Here is a 17,259-nt window from a genome sequence, read left to right as displayed (position 1 = left end):
AGCGGTCACCGCCTGCCAGTGGTATCCTGACCCGGGCTGGAGCGGCTATCCGCCTGCCAGGGTATTCCCGTCACGGGCCGGAGCGGTCACCGCCCGCCAGTGAATCCCCTACACCCCCCATACGCAAGGCCTGTAGCGGACACCGCCGGCCGGCGTAACTCCTGTCCCCGATCTTCCCTATCATTCCCTTACGTCCGTGTTACCTAGGGAACCCGCGTATCGACCCGCTACCGTAGAGTCCCCGACCGATCGGGATTAGTTAGTGATAAGAGTAGTTAATAAGTGTTTACAATAAACGGCATAAAGCCCCGTCTATACTAGTGTACTATCCGTGTTTGTATTCATGACCCGTAAGTCCCCTTTCTCCCAAATCTGAGACTAGCTCGGTAAACCTCTCCAGCCCTTCAGGCCGAGAGGATATGTGACTCCTGCTCAGGCAGCACATCACAACGTCATAAATTGCCTAAATACGGAACCCTTCATGGGCGAGTCCGACTCGCACTTGGCCGCTTTTCCTAGATACTGAAATATTAATGAGACGCAAGGATCAATATGCATAGTACTCGTATTCATGAGTCTTCTCGTTATTGCTGCTATCGTAGCTCGCCGTATAGGTAATGAACACGCGTGGCTACAAAATCCGGTCCCTGCTATGCAAATTATATTAATTTGAATATCGAGCATAATTTGTATGCACATAAAAAATTATATCGTGAAGTCGGATTGAATTCGTCACACTGCTGAATGGCGTCTGATTGTGAGTTGCAATTTGTAAGCACAGGAATTTGCTCGATTCAGACACGTCGCTTACGCCGGCGTTTCACGGGGTCGAATGCAAGTTAGGTGTCACCACAGTATCAAGGTTTCAGCGGATCATGCGTGGTTAGTTGTTATTTTTCCACATTCTTATCTTATCGAACCAATTAAGGAAGCATGGTATCTATACCTACCTCTTACTTTAAGTGGTAACAGACTATCGCACCTAGCGACCTTGGAGCGTCGCACCCATAAGTGAGAGCGAGAAAGAGATATCTGTTTCTCGCTCTCACTTATGGGTGCGACGCACCAAGGTCGCGGTGCGGTGCGATAGTCTGTTAGCAACTTAGCACACTTACTGTTGGCTCCATTGACATCAGCGGACGCATTATGGATGGTTTTATCCACGTGATTAATAAGCGTCACTTTTTAACACCACGCGATTGAAAGAGACGGCTGTCTTATTCACGCCATCACGTAGACAATTACGATCATGTACTATTGTACAGGCCAGATCTGATGATGGTATCTTGAAAAAATTTACGGAACTCAAATAAAAAAAAAAATAGGACCTTTTAGAAGTGTAGGTGATTATTTTATTAGATCTTTGTTTTTTTTTTTAATTGACAACTTTGGCAGTTGGCATAGTTAAAAATTGAATCTTTCTTGCGTTAGACGGCTCTAACTTATTGATGTCTGCCAAAATATCATAAGTTCTTTCTAGTTTCAACTTTGTCTTTCACAGTGCACGTTGATATCCTATGATTCATAATGTGCTAATGCAGTTTACATCTCGAATTAACAGGTACCTCGATTACCAAATACATAGTATGTGAGGAGGTAAATAAATATTCTTAGTCGATAACTTTCAATCAGAGAGCTGAGTAAAGTTATTAATACAACCTTGTTTACAAAGTTACCAATGACAACATGGTAACACTCACCGTGTCCGCAGTCTTACCGAGATGGAGTCACGCTCCGCGGACGTGGTTTTAGAATTTTGCGCCACCAAGATACCGCACAGTGGAGTTAAAAATTCAATGTTTCAGGACGTACAGCACTCGTCATTTAGCTACGTTGTAAAACGAATAAACATATTTTGTGAGACGCTCGAGTATTCCTTGAACATCTAGAGACGCTGTTTTTTGCTATTGGATGGTCATCATTAGCCACAGCATCTCTGCAGATGATAGTTGCAGCTAATACTAAATAGGTATTTTGAGGAGGTAGTCTAGAGCCTGTGCATCGACTGTGATGACTATATAGACCAATAGCCGATCGGCATTTCTTGCTTATTGGATGGTAGAATGTAGATATTATTGATATCTTTGAATTTTTTTTTTTCAGCCTATTTGTGTGTCCCACTGCTGGGCAAAGGCCTCTCCCCTGGTTCTCCACGACTCCCGATTCAGCGCTTCTTCCGGCCAGTTGTTAAGGAAGGCGTCAAAGTCGTCCCGCCATCTCTGCCTTGGCCTGCCCCGCCCACGCTTCGCTTCTTCGTCTCTTCGTATCTTTGAAATATATTAATTTATTTATTGATATTAGCATAAACAAGTAAGTATATTTACTAAAGACACCTCAACGATTTGTTTCGTTACCTTTTAATTATAATAGATATGCTAGTGTTAATAATAATAAAACATACATACTCTCTTATCAATGTCACAGTAAGAAATACCGCGAACCGTGTAGAAATAAAGAGAAACAGCACTCACTTACGCTCATTTCCTTTTCATGATAACGCCGTAAAGCAACAGTAATCTCAGACAGGAAAATGCGTCTTTCAAAGTTTACTTGGGTTCCCTTGGCTTACATTTACGCTAAATACAAATAATTCCGTTGCGAATCTAGTACATTATATAAAGTACGTCACACTCTTACTCATTAGATTCGATTAGTCGTCCTAAACAGCGTTATGTCGCATCAAAATGTTTAAAATATGAAGACGTCTTGCAATAAAGCCATAATTACGTTATGGGCTTATTAAAAATATTTAACATCGGGCATACTAATACTGTTACCTACAAAAAAACAGTTATGGAATTTTGCTGGGCTACTTTGAACCTTATAATATTTAGTAAACAATCATGCTTAGCGGCGTCGCCTAAGAAAATAGAATGTATGAAACATTTCAGCACTTAAGTACTTCCCCCACTAACATCTTTTGGCCCTAAAACTTCAATTCCAATGTAGTTGATCAAACAATTTGCACTCAAGAAAACACGGAGAACTCGTTAAATGAAGCTGTTATTAAATAAATCACAGAACCCTCAATGAATAATGCTTTTATTCCTCCTCGACGAGTCACGCCACAAATCTTGACCCTCGTTAGAGCACAAAGAAAGGGTTTTTTCTTTCTCAGATCCACCACCCACTAATTCTGAGACCTTTGTGGGCCTGATTACAGATCGGATGTCAAATTCGTTCGAATCAGCTGCTATCAAACGAATATCGACCAAATTTTTACGGATTTCATTTGGGTTGCTGTTTTTGTGAGCTTAAAATTTAGATGAGTGAATGTCGTGGCTCACTTGATTGAATTAGTATTTGTTAGATTTATTTAGTATGAATAAATATAATGCTTGCTGATTTATTCTTGTTATTATATGCATAATATATCTCATTATGATACGTTACAAGAACGTATTAGGTCATTTGTTTTTATACGACAAATCAATTAGGTACCAACTTATAACAATGAGTTACGTCAAACAAGATTATGTTAGAAAGCAAGAGGACATTTAATTTAGATTATAAGATAATTTATCTTAGCAAATTATTTCTAAAACGCAGAAAGTTTCTTAAATCACGATGAAAATAAAAAAATCTAATAAAGCCTTTCAAAAACGCAATTAAAAACAACGTTGCCACTTAACGCCAGTTACAAAGGGCAGAGAAAATATAATTAAGCAGTGGATTTTGGAGTTTGCAAATTGTGGAAGATCTTATTTATACGTAACTCGGCGTTCGCTCAGCGAATTTTAATTTTATAATGCGGCAGAAGGCATTGTAATTCCACGGGTCTCGGCCCTCGAACATAATTCAAAAGTAGTATGGTCTGAGAAGATAACCGTGCCTCCATTTTCGCAATCGAAACTTTTCTCGTCTCAGTTTTTTAATCTTAAATGTGTTCACGGTTCGGTGGCCGAGTGTAGATTCACGTGGATGTCGTTGATGTTCCTTTGGATTAATTTCGTTACAAATGTATTTTTTTTTTAACTCAAAAGGTCACCAGTACGGCCACCATCAGTTTGGCACTGACATAAACGCCATCAAGAACGTAATTTACTTTCTATACTTACATCACATTCGCACTAATATGCGAGTACGAGCGAGATGTATAGAAAGTAAATTACGTTCTCGATAGCGTATGTGTCAGTTTTGACACTGTCAGTGACTCATGGTACGGGCTCAGGCCGAGGTTACTTTTGCCGCACATTGTTATTATGCGCTGGAAAAAGAAAGATGTAAGTTTTCTTTTTTTCAACGCTGTTCAAAGAAGATAAAATAATCAATCACAAATTTGAAATTCAGCATAATCTTATTACCTGTGCGATGTAATATGGCTTGCAAGTTCATAAAAACACTTTAATCTTGAAGATATTAGTTTAAGCTTCAAGATTTAAGAAGGTTCTTTCAAAGTTGTCTTGGATCGTCCAACCACTTTCAAGATCAAGTAAGTATTTTATGTGTCCTTTTGTAACTTATGAAGTATGGTAATCCAAAAGTAATGAATCTTTTTTGTAATATTTTATATCAATTATATTTTTAAGTAAACAATGTTTAATTGTTAGCCTCTCATCGGTATATTTTGTGGAAAATACATCAAAATATTCATTAAAAATAAAAACATAAACGTATTAGCGTGCATTCAGATAAAACTAAAATAAAATTACCAATCAAATACTTGTTCTTTATAGTGAGGTCTTAAAAGAGTTGAAGATATTGTGTCGTTCAATATTATCGGAGCGTTAAGACAAAGGGGACGACTGCCCCAAAATCGCCTTTCCATACGAATGTAGTCCCCATTTTCCTCTCTGGATAGGTATTCACATTATTGAAAATAGGTTTACACAATGTGATGTATTTTAATCGTAGCTATGATTAAAATTGATGCAGTTTGATTTTTTTCATTATTGTAAGAGTTAGGAACATTTAAAAAGTATGAAACCTGTTTTTCGCTCGTAATTTTTATAATAATTTAAAAAAACTAAAAAAAAATAACGGTCGGGCATAGCCATGACCAGAATAGGTTAAATCCTGTAAGTAAAAATATTTTCCATAATGTCAATACATATCCAGAGAGGAAAATGAGGACTACATTTGTATGGAGAATAGGAGGTCCCCATTCCTCTTAAAATTATCTGGGAAATGTATTGTAAATTTGTAATAACTGTACTAAAGCCAATCCTCCCTTCTTATCGTTCGCGCTTCAGCTCATACTTAGTTTCTTCGCCACTTATTTTCTTCCTTTGACATACGTATCGTGTACGTGTGACGTACGTACGTTCACAAAATTATTGTTTCGCTTATATCCTTCAGAGCAAATCCCGCTAGCAGTATCGTGTATTTCCTCGAAGGTAATCCACTTGGTGCCTTTGTCTGTACCCCAACGTTGAGGTACTTAACAGGCTTACTCGGAGCTGAAATACCGTTATACTAATCGGTATCGCCTATACCTATACCGAGTTGGTATATAAACTAATATGACGGAACATTGTTTTCCTAATTTTCAAAGTGAATGTGACTAGGACCTAGGTACAGCAAGTTACGTACATAACTTTTTATAAATTTAAGTACCGAATATTAAAATTATTTAAAATACATTTGTTTAAAAATGATGTGTACAATGTACATTATATAGATGTTTAGAGTGTACAACATTAGTTTTTGCGAACAACTTATTTTTTATTACAATTATTTTTATTTATTGTTGTTTATTTTCTGACTTTAATCCATACATCCAAAGTAAAGATTTAAGATGTTCAAAATCTTATCATACTTTTTTTCATAAGAAAATTGGCATCTCATAGGTCATTTTTAAACAAATCCATAATAGTTGTATAAATATAACATTACAGTACACGAGCAATACGAACATTTATTTACCTACCTACTAATTTCTGCTCGCGCCCTCGAATGATGATGATGATTGATAAAAACTATCCCATAACCATTTCCGAGCCTCAAACTATCTCCATACAAAATAACTATAAAACTGTATGGCAGAATCCGTCGTTTAACCTCGATTTTACCGATTACTGCCAAAAGACAAACACGACACAACGGCTGAGAACAAAAAATTTAAGATAGACGTTAATCGTGGCTCGTATATGTATATTAAACACACAAGTTCTGTTTCCGATGTACACCAGTAATTACCGCAGCTCATCCACTTAGCGCCATCCTGTGGAATTAATACTCGCTATAAGACGTCAGTTACGTGCGACAGCGGAATATTCAAGAACCCATGCGTCTTTTACAGCATCTTTAGCGTTTTACAAAACTTTCTATCGGAAGTTCTAATTTGCAATACCTACATGTATTCATATGTTTTAATTAATATTTACAACATAGATTTTTTCATAGAATTCAGCAAGCAATGTAGGTATCACGTCACCAGTTTGTTTTCTTAAAAACTTTAACACCAACTGACGTGATGTCATAGTTAACTAACTGTCACATATGTGTCCTTACCATAAAATATCGCACATGCATGGTTTATTAGAATTTGGGGGGCAAACATTTCTGACAGGTAGGGAGTTCCGACCGATTTGATCGTTCTAATTTTTACTTATAATTTAAATACATATATTAAGTACGGTTTTTTACATACCTACTATGACTTCATAATGAATGGACATCTCGTGTCTAAACTTTTTATGATCTTAAGACATCGTAGAAATCGTAATGTCGTGACTTGGACCAATCCCTAATACGTCGAAATTAGGCATCTCTATTAATATAATCGCATATTGTGCCAGGAAGGACTCTTCAACGCAGAGCGCGTCTCACTTAGCGGCGCAAACGATTAGGTCATACGAGTAATTAATTAGTAAGCGTCATGTTAGACAGCTTTTAAATTAAAAACAAACTGTTACCAGCAGGTAAAGTAGGTGAGGTTAGGTTAGAATTGTGCCGAGGCCGAACTGCACCGACATTAGGTTAGAACTGGCGTGTGAACTGCCATCACAGATCATCATGAACTGGTACCTGAAGTGGGTTAGGCAGGTTAGATTGGACCTGCATATCTTATAGAAACTTTCTTAAAAGAATATTATGAATTTAGGTAATCAGACTATGCGTAAATAAACGGCAGAATTATTCTTATGAGCAGTGTTGATAATCGAAACTTACATCAAATTCAAAATCTTCAGTCAAATTTCGTACACTTCAAAGAATTTCATTTTCAATACGTTTTTATTTAGATACCTAGTTATTTGAATGAACATTTGAAACGTTTACAAATTAAAAATGCGGTTTTTTGCGAATTTTGTTTTTGACCAATGTTTATTCATTTATTTTCAAAAATTCTTTTTGTAAAATGACTAGGTACAACATGTGAATCGTTTTCTTGTGAAACAAAAGTCAACCGTATAAATACCTATAGCTATAGGTATAGATTATTTTTCTTGTCTAAAATAATAATATTAATGTAGCACTCAAACTCGTCAGCCGCTGTAAAGCCGGATTAAGTTTCGTTCACGACTGTAATAACAGAATGATGGAAACTTGCCTTTTTAACTAAGTACCTATAGTGTCTGTCCCTTTATTGGTGTGTGATTTCCGTCTTGCCCGTCTTTTAAGAGTTTTAAGTCACGCTACTAGCTCGATTATTATAAATATTCTATTTAGGTACATATGGTAAATCTAGGTAGCAATTAGTTTTACTTATTAGGGACTACAAATTCGTGTAAGCACTGAATCTGAAATGTGTGTGGAGTTTGGTTCGTACAAACCAATAATCTCTTTTAACGGTGGATTATGCTCGACCTAATTGAATGTTTCCCACCAGCGAAAAACAATCCACTATTTTTATCACAAATTCGCCCCGACACCTTTATCTTCCAAATACCCATAAAAATAGGGGATGAACCAAACAACTCCATAACGTCTTGCGGAATGACTTAGTCAGTGGAGGGTTATAAATAAGGCCCGAGCGCACACGATAAGCGAGGATCTATTGGGCTTATAAACCACTTGGTGAACGTGTATGGACCGGTGCCCTTATTTCATAGACTAGGAATCCTCTAGACGGAGTTTAGAGCAATTATTTCATGAAACCGATGCTGCCAAAAATAAGGGGGTGCGGGGGAACAGGGTAAGCGAATCCCGTGCCGTGATTGGTCCGTTCAAAGACACGGACCAATCACGGCACTAAAACTACCGTATAAGTGGCAGAGGGGGTAGCGTTACTATGCTCAGTCTAGAGGATGTCTTATCTGTGCCTTATGTCTACGATTTATGATACACCTGCGGTGTTTTTTAAGACCAGTGTTTACCTCCACGGTGGTATTATATACTGGCAATTCAAAGACATACCTTGACCTATGGCGTCGTGACATAAAATTCGTAAAACTCAGTCTCAAACCAATTTACATCTTTTAATTACGGGCACTAAAATATGTAAGTAAAATGAGGTAAATATGGTACCAGGCGCACGATCGTGAGCCATTAAGTATAGGTTACGGAACCTATATTTAGTATGTCGTTTGGGTGACGCCAACTTGTCAAGTTGTCAAAATCATTGGATAATATTTTAGTTTTGTCAACTATGAACGTCACACATCTACATAAATAAAAGGTAATTGAAAATATAAAGCATTTGGGAGTGAGTTCATTTATATTTATTTTTTATTTATTCAACTGTCTGCGATCCGAACGATACATTCAATTATCTATTATCTGAATCGTAAGGTATTTCGGATTAACACATTTCAATTTATCGCTCCGTCGCGTATGAAGAACTGTAGGGCTAAGATGGCCGGCTCTTTATCATTTGTCACCATGGCTGTCACGTTCTAAAAAATAGGTAAGTGCGAAAGTGACGCATAGCATGACAAGTGATAAAAATGCGACCATGATACGCCTCCTGATCAAACCATTTTCAGAAACCAGCACTGAGGTGATTAAAAAAATACCTATCGCCCTTCGAAGCGTCCAAATTAATTTCTGAAAGCCGATGCGTCGAACATTTAATTTGTTTAATTGAAACACTTGAGCGAGCTTCGTTGAAAAAGGTCACAGTTTTTATTTTTTGTACTAAATTAATATTGCTGGGATAATTTTGAAGTTTCGCGCAAAATTGCGAAGGCACTTGGTATTTTAATTCCAGTTGGGCCGGCCCCGCATATTTGACGGGACTGTAGGTAACATTTTGAATTTCCCTGCTGCCTTGCTAAATATTTCCAGGCAATTAAGTTACAAAAAAATCTGTTCTACATATTAATGGACGGAGGTGTATAAGAAGTGTTTTTGTCATTATTAAAACATGCAGGGTTAGGAGATACATAATTGTAGGTAATTAATGTTTAAATAATCACTGCAAATATTTACTCGTATTGTTTGTATATTTATATGTATTATATTATACAAAAGGTTAATGGTATATAAAAAATCATACAAAAATAACTTAAATAAATCTAAATATTAAAATATTTTAATCAAAAAGACCTCCGCGAGTTGTACCGGGTGCAAAGGTGCCCATGACACTTGCCGCGTTGCCACGTTGGATAGCGATGGCCAGCCTTTGCACCAGGTACGAACCCGCGCGAGCATCAGAGGTCCTCTCCCTAATTCTACGTCCCACCTCCCTTATAAAAGTTATGGCGTCAGACCCCCAACACCCCGTTACCTCGAAGGCGAGTGGTACAAATAAATGACTTCTTGTTTATTAGACTACTATCGCCCGTTTGGAAAATAATTTTGACCCCATTGTCATCTTGGGTAGGGTCTAATGAGGATCTTGGTAAATTTTGGGAATTGTGGGTATTTTTATAGTTACTGTATGTGTTCTCGGAAAGTTTTTGTTGCAGTCATAGAGAAATATAGTAAGACAAGAGTGCTCACTCCATACATCAGTTAATTTCAGTGTCTACATCTAGCATCGAGTAGCGGAACTATCAGTACTGCTACTTGACAATAGATGTAGCACCAAACGGAAAGTCTTATCTCAACAGCATAAGATTTTCCGGTCGATGCTACATCTATTATCAAGTAGCAGTACTGATAGTTCAGCTACTCGATGCTAGATGCTAATAGTCTTTTTGGTACTAAAACTGATGTATAGAGTGAGTAATCTATGTATTTTTCTCTGGTTGGTTGCAGTGGAACTCCTAATGAAGACGAGAAAATTATTGCATTGTTTCTGAAGTCAGTTTCTTTTTAACCGGCTTTTAGCACTAGCATTTTAAAACATAAAAAGAGTCACAACGGTCCAATAGCTTATACTTAGGTACCTAATTTAATTTGAGCCAAATTTAAAAAATGAGTAGGCAGTATATTTTACGAATACATTTTTGTATGGTTAATGCTGGGTTAATGTACCTAGGGTTTTATTGGATGCTATGGACATTTAAACAGCAAAAGGGCAATCTTCGCAGCACTCCATCATTCATTATTTACCTAGTAAGGGGTGATTTTATGCGAAGACTCAGAAACGGCTGAACCGATCCATCATCATTGTATGTATGTACAAGTTTTTATTTTATTTTTTGAACCTACTATTTCCTAAGATAGGCAGTACTTCATATTTGAAAAAAAAAACACACTATAGTTGACCACGGAACCCTAAAAAAGCTCTTCTGGATGCAAGATCGTTACAACTAGAGATGCCACGAATATTCGGCAACTATTCGGTATTCGGCCTATTCGGCCACTTTGCCGAATATTCGGTATTCGGCCGAATGTTGCCTACCATTCGGCCGAATACCGAATATCTGTTGCACCTACTTAAAAAGAAAAATTTCAGAATAAAAATGACCAAAAACTATGTAGGTATAGGTACTTAGAATGTGTTCTCGGAAAGTTGTTAAATACGAAGACCCTTTTTTGAGCACTTTTTTATTAAAAAACTTTTTATTTTTATAATGAGTCTATTTTGTTTGTTCATTAATGCTGTTCAACAAAAATATATCTTAGATAACGTCATCTAACGTTGAGCTTTGTTAGCGATCAGTTTTCATAATAATTGTGATTCAAAATGTTCGCATGTCATGCCGAATATTCGGTATTCGGCCGAGGGAGGGGCCGAATATTCGGTAATCGGCCAAAACCACTATTCGGGGCATCTCTAGTTCCAACATGACTTTTCGACAATATTCGTTGAGTGCCTGTCGAAATAGAGCCTTAAATGTTTTTAATATTCAAGTAAACGATCTCTAAAGAGTCTGAAGGCACTGCTGAGCCACCGTTAAACGCCGGGAAACTATATCACCAAAGTTAACCGTAAAACACTTACTAAACGACATAAACCGAACGTGGTGATAAATTCGTTAACGTGAGAAAATCGAATTCCAAATTCAATTGCGCATTACATAATAATCAATCCTTAATGCCCCATAACCACAAATTAGATATAAATGGAACACTGTATTACAGAGTCCGGCCCAAACGACTCTGCTGGGTGTTGTAAAACGGGCGAAACGGCCGGCTCAAATCCGGCCCTGGAATCATAATGCCGGTGTAAATTAAATATGAAGCCTGTGTCAGATTCGTGGAATTAGCCCCGAACTGACAAAAAGCCCTTTTAATGAAAGATTCCCTTTATTATGCAATGTTGTTCTGTTAAGGCGGGAATACGGAGGAGCGTTTGCGATCGTAAAGAAAAGATACGTTTTTTAAGAGGCATGCGCGCTGGTATTTTTTATACAATGGTTTTTGCAACTTTATGGTGTGTTTTTTAGATATTTTTATGTTATTATTGTTTCATATAGTCAACGGCATTAACTAGTCGCGAATTTAATAAATAACTTAAGGGCGCTAAGAAGGAAGAACTCCTACGAGGCTGAAGTATTCGCGTCCTAAGCCAGAAAAAAAAATTAAAAAAAAACAATGCTACTTTTTGTCCCGCCTCTTTGGCAGTTTAAATATTAGCGATTAATAATTAACATTTACTTTAATACTCTCTTTCATTTTTTTTCTAAGGCTGCGAACTTTTCAATTTTCAGTCGCTCCTCGTCTCTCTATCGCACGCGCGTGATTAGGTATTTTCTGTCCCGCGCATGACTGATGATATATTGATATTATGCGCGTGCGATTGAGATAGGAAGAGGCGGGTCAATGTACGCGATTCTTCATGTTTCGCGTCCTTGCTTTAGAATGAACGTAATAATAATTTAAGATTTTCATACACAACGAAAAACGCGGAAATAACAAAAAAAAGTAAGTAACGGACTCGCGCACCGAGGGTTCCGTTCAAACTAGTATAGTATATGTACATAAATAGTTCGATACCCGATCCTCTAACAAAAAACTAAGGTCCGGCCGAGAACACTTTTTTTTCTCGGCCGAGATACACTAGGGAGCAAAGTTTGAATGTTTTGCTTGCGCGGGTATTAATATTAGCTAGTGTAAAACAAATAACCTTTTGAGGTCAGATACTTTATTTAGGCAGTAACAAATAGTGATTAAAATACGTGACGTTATCTATGAAAAGGGACCTTATTGTCGATGGCGCTTACGCCATTATTAACGATGCTCCGATATTAAATACAATGCCGCGCGATGCTGTGCGGCGTAAGCGCCATCGACAATAAGGTCCCTTTTCATAGATAATGCCCCATATTAGATGTGTTTGGAATACACATAATTCCATTCAATATAATTCACATTCGGAGACCGTCTTGATTGATTGATACAATACAGTGACAAATATATTTGTTGTGGACAGATACCTATTATATACCTTCCTATAAATTACAGGAGACTAAGATTTGTTACATAAGAAGTAGTTTTTTTATCCTCTCCTTGTGATAATTACTTATTTAGTTTCCACTCGACATAAATCCTCGTGTCCCTACAGGATCGACGCGACAGATGTTTCCAATTGAAAGAGGGTCCTGTCTTGTCACGTGTGGGTGTGCCAAAATTTTCTGTGTAGTTCCCCACAACTGTAACTCAAGGACACAAGGCTCATTTCGCTTTATTTTTAGTTAATTTCTATTTTGTTAGATAAGTGTTTACGTAAAGTGAGAGACACCGGACACAGCGGGACGCCCATTTCCGAACGATAGGATTTTGCATTCTAAACGCCAGTCTAGAGTTTTCTTATGTTGAAAACGAATTTTCTTGGAAGCGAATGCGACTGACACCGCTAAAATTGGAAAGCTAACATGGTTTAATATAAGCAGCGTGTGTTGAGAAATAACTAGGTGCACGTGAGGATACCTATATTTCTTTAATAAGTACGCCATAGGCAGCGGGTTAAAACATTTTGATAGAAATAGTTTAGTAGGTAGTTGGCTATGTGTAAGCCCCAGGATTGTTTTGAGCTGACTCATATGTCAAAACTTTCTTACAGTTTAGTGAATCTAGATTTTTTGTTAAACTGGTTATTTTAATGATTTTGTAACCCCGATTTAAAAATTGAATTTGGGGAGAGAGGGGAGGTTCAACTGATTACGAGTTCCGTTTTTGCCGTTTATACGTATGTGCATCCTAAGTACATATAATGTAATTTTTTTCAGATGATTTTTTTTTAATGTACCTACTAAAAGTATTTTGCCGCGTTATCATTTCTACCCTTTACCTAAAATCACTTTACACTTGCATACACTGCACCCAAATTCTTTCACCCGTAATCGGTCGTCAACCAAATGTTCGAAACGCGAAACTTTCATTTTATTTGCTGACGTTATCAGAAGCTGTATTTCAATCGCTTTCCGAACGCAAGTCCTATTTCAGGAGAACTAGTGGTCCCTCTGATACGAATCTCGAGACCATGTACACTGGTTCACCAGACCGACTCACCTATGCTCGATATGGAATAGGAATAGATGGCCATGGATGGCCATTGCATTGTTTCATTGACTATTACAGAAAACGTGTGCCGTCAAACAATGTTACGCTCACTGCTACCAAATCAACGATCTACAACAATCAAACTATTGCAGACCCTAATGCTGTCTTAATAAGGATTGCAATTGCGTACGCTTATAAAAAATATTTACCTGTAAAGGGAGAAATAGGGAAAATTGACACAGGTGTTGTTTTGTTCGGTTCGACGACTGTTGTTTTAATTTGCATTGTTTTATAATATCGGTTTTTCGTTAGGGCAAAATGTTGATATATTCAGAGTTACTTTTAGTAGGTAAGTATCGCACAGAACATGGTAGAATAATCGGCCAGAATGTCGCGAAATAGACTATAACTATTAGGTACATATATGATACCACCATTCCTTATATATTATGTAATATTATACTAGAATGTTTGCTTAAAATATTAAATTAATACAAGCAAATCTCGTCTTTATGGTAAGCGACAAGGTACTTACTATATACCTAGGTACTAGGTGTAAGGTAAGTTGGGATTAGAGAAACTATGGGGCAAGAAATACTAAAATAAACAATTAGAGATACTGAAAAAAACAAATACATACCTAAATAAAATTACTTAACTTAAGAGTATGTACTTCAGTAGAAGGACTTTCCTTATACGGTTTATCTTGCTCCGAATCAGAGTACAATTATTAAGAAGAGATTTAAAATTACGTTACCGTTATTTATTATAAATAAATACAAAAAATACCTACTATTTTATTAGGGCGAGCGAAGCGAGCCCTATCACTATTCGACAAACTATGCATTATTGTGGTACACTTTACGGAAAAACTATCGCACTGATAGGTTTGAAATTTAACATAGTAATTTAAATTAATGTCTAAATGTGTTATCAAACATAAAAATATCATTTTATAAACCTAAAAAAATAAAATAAAGGAATAACACTTTGTATTACTACTAGCGCCATCTGTTAGAAAAATATGAATTAAAATTCGTGCTAATGTACTATGTGCTAACAACGATGAATACAAAAAACCGGCCAAGTGCGAGTCGGACTCGCGCACGGAGGGTTCCGCACCATTAACAAAAAATAAAGCAAAAAATCGTGTTTGTTGTATGGGAGCCCCCCTTAAATATTTATTTCATTTTATTTTTAGTATTTGTTGTTATAGCGACAACAGAGATACATCATTTGTGAAAATTTCACCTGTCTAGCTATCGCGGTTCATGAGATACAGCCGGTGACAGACGGACGGACGGACGGACGGACGGACAGCGAAGTCTTAGTAATAGGGTCCCGTTTTTTACCCTTTGGGTACGGAACCCTAAAAAGGGTTAAAATTTTGGATTCTGACCCATCTCGCTTCGCTCGGTTTGATTCCCAATTTAGCAATTAAGTTTCGGTGAATACTGGAAACATTCAATCTTGCTGTATATATTCACTGCGGAGGTCAATTTACTCGTATGTATGTATCGTATGTTCTGTGACGCCGGTGAACTGATCAGTCATGTTGTGTTAGCAAACTTAAATCGGGTAGGTATTTTCAGTTCGAGAAACAGTTTTAGTGTTACTACTATTGCTTGGAACTGCTAAAATTATAAATAAAAATAAGCATATTAATACAAACTTCAGTGATTTAGGGCCGGTACAGACGGACTACAACCCGACTACAACTTGTATGGGAACTGCACACCGACTGCACGCCAATTGCAACGTCGGCGTGCAGTTCAACAAAATGACCCAGACCCCTGGCAGTACCTAGGGGAACTCAGGTTTGGTGCAACATAGGCACACGCTGTTTTAGTAATTCGACACGTCTTGATGAGCACTTGGGAAAGCAGTACGATAGAGCTGATGCTGAACCCTGGCTGTACCTAGCGGAACTCAGGTTTGGTGCAACATAGACACACACTGGGTTGGACATCCGACTCGTCATGATGATCACTTGGTAGAGCAGTACCCAAGATAGCTGATGCTGAACCCTGGCAGTACCTAGTGGAGCTCGGGTTTAATACAACATATGCACACGCTGTTTTGGTCATCTGACTCGTCTTGATGAGCATTTGGGAGAGCAGTACCCAAGACAGAGCTGATGCTAAACCCTGGCTGTACCTAGTAGAACTCAGGTTTGGTGCAACATAGATACACGCTGTTTTGGACATCCGACTCATCAGAATGAGCACTTGGGAGAGCAGTACCCAAGATAGAGCTGATGCTGAACCCTAGCAGTTTGGAACTCAGGTTTGGTGCAACATAGGCAAACGCTGTTTTGGTCATCCGACTCGTTTTTTTGAGCACTTGGGAAAGCAGTACCCAAGATAGAGCGGATTCTGAACCCTGGCTGTACCTAGTGGAACTCAGGTTTGATGCAACATAGATACACGCTGTTTTGGACATCCGACTCGTCAGAATGAGCACTTGGGAGAAAGCATTACCCAAGATAGAGCTGATGCTGAACCCTGGCAGTACCTATTGGAACTCAGGTTTGGTGCAATATAGGCACACGCTGTTTTAGTCATTAACACGTCTTGATGAGCACTTGGGAGAGCAGTACCCAAGATAGAGCGGATTCTGAACCCTGGCTGTACCTAGTGGAACTCAGGTTTGGTGCACCATAGGCACACGCTGTTTTAGTCATTCGACTCGGCTTGATGGGCATTTGGGAGGGCAGTACCCAAGATAGAGCTGACGAGCTGATGCTAAACCCTGGCTGTACTTAGTAGAACTCAGGTTCGGTGCAACATAGATACACGCTGTTTTGGACATCCGACTCATCAGAATGAGCACTTGGGAGAGCAGTACCCAAGATAGAGCTGATGCTGAACCCTGGCAGTTTGGAACTCAGGTTTGGGGCAACATAGGCAAACGCTGTTTTGGTCATCCGACTCGTTTTTTTGAGCACTTGGGAGAGCAGTATCCAAGATAGAGCGGATTCTGAACCCTGGCTGTACCTAGTGGAACTCAGGTTTGATGCAACATAGATACACGCTCTTTTGGACATCCGACTCGTCAGAATGAGCACTTGGGAAAGCATTACCCAAGATAGAGCTGATGCTGAACCCTGGCAGTACCTATTGGAACTCAGGTTTGGTGCAATATAGGCACACGCTGTTTTAGTCACTAACACGTCTTGATGAGCACTTGGGAGAGCAGTACCCAAGATAGAGCGGATTCTGAACCGTGGCTGTACCTAGTGGAACTCAGGTTTGGTGCACCATAGGCACACGCTGTTTTAGTCATTCGACTCGGCTTGATGGGCATTTGGGAGGGCAGTACCCAAGATAGAGCTGACGAGCTGATGCTAAACCCTGGCTGTACTTAGTAGAACTCAGGTTTGGTGCAACATAGATACACGCTGTTTTGGACATCCGACTCATCAGAATGAGCACTTGGGAGAGCAGTACCCAAGATAGAGCTGATGCTGAACCCTGGCAGTTTGGAACTCAGGTTTGGGGCAACATAGGCAAACGCTGTTTTGGTCATCCGACTCGTTTTTTT

The sequence above is a fragment of the Cydia amplana genome, chromosome 3 (genome assembly GCF_948474715.1).
Source record: "Cydia amplana chromosome 3, ilCydAmpl1.1, whole genome shotgun sequence".
Classification (NCBI taxonomy): Eukaryota; Metazoa; Arthropoda; class Insecta; order Lepidoptera; family Tortricidae; genus Cydia; species Cydia amplana.
The sequence above is the reverse complement of the archived record's forward strand: the minus strand, read 5'-3'. Positions refer to the sequence as shown.